The sequence below is a fragment of the Abrus precatorius genome, unplaced genomic scaffold (genome assembly GCF_003935025.1).
Source record: "Abrus precatorius isolate BTA unplaced genomic scaffold, Abrus_2018 Scaffold10, whole genome shotgun sequence".
Classification (NCBI taxonomy): Eukaryota; Viridiplantae; Streptophyta; class Magnoliopsida; order Fabales; family Fabaceae; genus Abrus; species Abrus precatorius.
The window spans coordinates 16,148,983-16,153,160 of NW_020874292.1; the positions used below are offsets into that span (position 1 = coordinate 16,148,983).

General features: G+C 38.4%; 1 pseudogene; it reads left to right on the forward strand.

The window, feature by feature from the left end:
- The first annotated feature begins 759 nt into the window (after positions 1-759).
- LOC113851962 lies at positions 760-2,850 on the forward strand (annotated as a pseudogene).
- Positions 2,851-4,178: the final 1,328 nt, after the last annotated feature.

The following is a 4,178-nucleotide window of genomic DNA, read 5'->3' on the forward strand; positions in this document are numbered from 1 at the left end:
ATTGTGTACACATCACATTGTGGAGATTGTGGATTTCTGTAGTTGGTTCTGCTGCGCATGCAGCTATTTTCTATGGTAAGAACTAATGATCCAACTATTCGATACAACGATCTATTAGATCGTGTCTTAGACATCCATGCAATTTATATCCCATTTAACTGGGTGTGTAATTTTTTAGGCTTTCACGTTTGGTTTGTATATTCATAATGATACCATGAGCGCTTTAGGGCGCCCTCAAGATATGTTTTCGGATACCGCTATACAATTACAACCCAGTTTTGCTCATGGAATAACAAAATACCCCACGTGTTTAGACCAAAGCATAACGGCCCCTGGTGCAACAACAAGCACAGTTTTAAACTTGGGGGTGAGAATTTAAGCCTGGCAGTGGGCGGTAAAGCTTGCTTTGTTACCTATTCCATTAGGAACTGCGGATTTATTTGGTCCATCAATTCATGCATTACAATTCATGTAAGTATGATACTCCTAAAGGGTGTTTCTATTCTCGTAGTACGATTGATACCGGATAAGCAAATCTAGGTTTTCGTTCCTTGTGATGGACTGGAAGAGGGGGACATGCAAGTAATCCCGCTTGGATCATGTCTCTTAGGACTATTTTGGATGTACAAATATGCAATTTTCGTAGTAATATTCATTCAGTTGGAAAATAGCAGTCAGATGTTTGGGTAGTAAGCGATCAAGGGATAATAAACTCCATATCACAGGAGGCAAACTTTGCCAAGTTTCCATTACTTATTAATGGGTGGCTCCGCGATTTCTTATGGGCGCAGGCATCCAGGTTTCAGTCCTTATGGTTCTTCATTATCTGCAATATGGTCTTTTTTTCTTGGTGCCCATTTTATTGGGCTTTTAGTTTAATGTTCCTATTCAGCGGACGTGGTTATTGGCAAGAACTTATTGAATCATTGTTTGGGCTCAATATAAATTAAAAGTTGTCCTGCTGACTCAGCCTTAGAGCCTTGACATTGTACAGGGACGTGCTGTAGGAGTAACCCAATTACTTCTAGTGGAAATTGCCACAACTGGGCATTCTTAGCAAGAATTATTGGCAGTAGGATATAGCTAGGAGGATTGAAAATCATTATGGCATTAGATTTCCCAAGTTTATTAGGTCAGGCTTAGCTCAGACCCCACTACTCGTCCGTATTTGGTTTGGTATTGCTACCGCAATGATTCGAGAGTCATGATATATTACTGAGGAACGTCTTTATATAGAACATTTTTGCGTTGCTCATTGTCGACAATTAGCAATAATTTTCTGTGACTTCCGGGATCTATTTCATGTAGCTTGGCAAGGGATTTTGAGGCATGGTACAAGATCTTTACATGTAAGAACCTATTGCTATGCAATTTTGGGATCCTCATTTTGGTCAACCAGCTATAGAAAGCTTTTTACTCGAGGGGTGCTCCAGGCCAGTGAATATAACTATTCTGGTGTTTATGAGCTGGTGTATACAATCGGTTTACGTACTAATGGGGATCTTTATACTGGGCGTCTTTTCTAATATTTGTTTCTACATATTTTAATAGCAGGTTGGTTACATCTACAACAAAATGGAACCGAGTGGTTTCGTGGTTTAAAACATGCTGAAATCCCGTCTCAATCATCATTTGTCAGGACTATTCGAGTCATTCCTGGCTTGGACAGGGCATTTAGTCCTGTCGCGTATTCCGGATCCAGGGGAGAATATGTCGCTGGAAATTTTTTAGGTGTTTGCCACAATCCCCAAGGATTAGGTTCCCATTTTTTACAGTCGTGGAATCTTTCATGCTCAAAAAATCCCGATTCCAATAGTCATTTTATTTGGTACCCCCAAGGAGCAGAAACTGCTATTCTAACACTTCTCGGGGATTCCATCCGCAAACCAAGTTTATGGCTAACCCGATATTGCACATCTCATTTAGCTATGCATTTTATTTTTCTCGTTGGCTGGCATATGTTGAGAAAACTTCGGGATTGACACAGTTATAAAAGATTTTTAGAAAGCACATATTCCTCGGGGGGTAGATTGGGGCCGTGGACATAAGGGTCTCTTATGACAAAATCAATAATTCAAATTCATTTTCAATTAGGCCTTTGCTCTAGCTCTTTAGGGGTATTACTTCCTTGGTAAGCTCAACACATTGTACTCTTTACCTGCTTAATGCATTTATAGACAAGACTTTACTACTTCAATCTGCCTTATAATACTCATCATCAATCATCGCAGGATTCATTATGAAGGGGCTTTGCTCATGGAGCTATATTTTTTTATAGAGATTACAATCCAGAAACGAATGAAGATAATGTCTTGGCAAGAATGTTAGACCATAAAGAAGCTATCATATCCCACTTAAGTTGGGCTAGTCTCTTTCTGGGGTTCCATACTCTGGGACTTTATGTCCATAATGATGTCATGCTTGCTTTTGGCACTCCGGAGAAACAAATCTTGATCGAACCCAAATTTGCTCAATGGATACAATCCGCTCATGGTAAAACTTCCTACGGGTTCGATGTACTTTTATCTTCAACGAACAGTCCCGGCGTTCATGCGGGGCAAAGCATATGGTTGCCTGGTGGTTAATTGCTATTAATGAAAGTAATTCTCTATTCTTAACATAGGCCTGCGAGACTTCTTGGTCTCATCATGCTATTGGGCTCTTGGTTTACTACAACTACATTGATCTTAATGTAAAGTGCTTTGGATGCACGTGGTTCCAAGTTTAATGCGGTAAAAAAGATTTTGGTTAATAGGTCTTTCCTTGCGATGGTCGGGACGAGTGGTACTTGTGATATTTAGTGCTTGGGATCTTTTATTTGCAGTTTTGTTGATGTTAAATACCAATTGATGGTTCTATTTTTATTGGCATTGGGAAACACATTAACACTATGGCAGGGTAATGTTTCACAGTTTAATGAATTTCACCTATTTTGATGGATGGTCTAAGAGATTTACTCTAAATGGTCTAAATTCTTCACAACTTATCAAGCGATATAACCCTTTTGGTAATGAATAAGTTTTCAGTCTGGGCGTGGATCGTTTCTTATTTTCGACACTTGTTCTGGGCTACTGGGTTTATGTCTCTTATCTCCTGCGCGGATATTGGCAGCGAATTGATTGAAACTTTAAACATGGCTCATGAACGCACCTTTTGGCTAATTGATTCGATGGAGAGATAAACCAGTGGCTCTTTCCATTGATTGCAAAGCAAGATTGGTATGGACTAGCCACTTTTCTGTAGGTTATATATTATACTTATGCCAGCTTTCTTAATTGCCTCTACATCGGAAATTTGGTTAATTTAATTGTTTATTAATTTTTTTCGCAAAAATATCATTTCATTTCTTCTAGGGAGAGGGGAAGCCGTATTCTTATAATTTCTACATCTAAAGGATCCAGACTTTTATCATCAATACTAATTGATACTAATAGGAAATGAACACCATAAATGTCAAGGAAAAGTTTGATGTCAGAGGGAAAAGAAAAGGCCAAAAATGATAAAAATATCATTTGATTTCGCCAATCCCTTAAAAAAAGAAATAAGTAAAATTCCATCGTTAGTGATAATGGGAAATTCATGGAAAGTTAGAATCATACCCGCGTAATAGTGCACCTATACGTCTTCAATCGACGTTGTTTTTCGACCGGAAGACCGAGAGCTAATTTATCGAGACTTTGGTTATCTGACATATCTTCGGTGAATGGTTCATGTATGTTTGATTGCCCGGTGCCAACAAGAATCAAGTGGTATAAAATGAAATATATCTCTCATTTTTTATTATTTTTTAAATGATCAACGATCATAGGAGGGTCCTTTTACCTTCGTATAAATGGTTTATTCTATTTGTTACAATATGGTAAGAGGACGCATTCATCTTTGTTTTGTCCATTAAGTTATCAATTCTCTATTGTTATAACGCGGAGTAAGCAACTTGGTAGCTCGCAAGGCTCATAAACCTTGAGGTCCGGGTTCAATCCCGTCTCCGCAACATTTTTTGACAAAACTTGAGTTCAAGAAAGAAAAAAGGGGCCACTATACTATTACAGTCATTCTACACAATTTTATAAAACTATGATTAATAAATTATAAATAAGCAGGGGAGCGGATATGCGGGAAATCGAACCCGCGTCTTCTCCTTTGGCAAAAGAGAAATTTTACCATTCGACTATATGTCC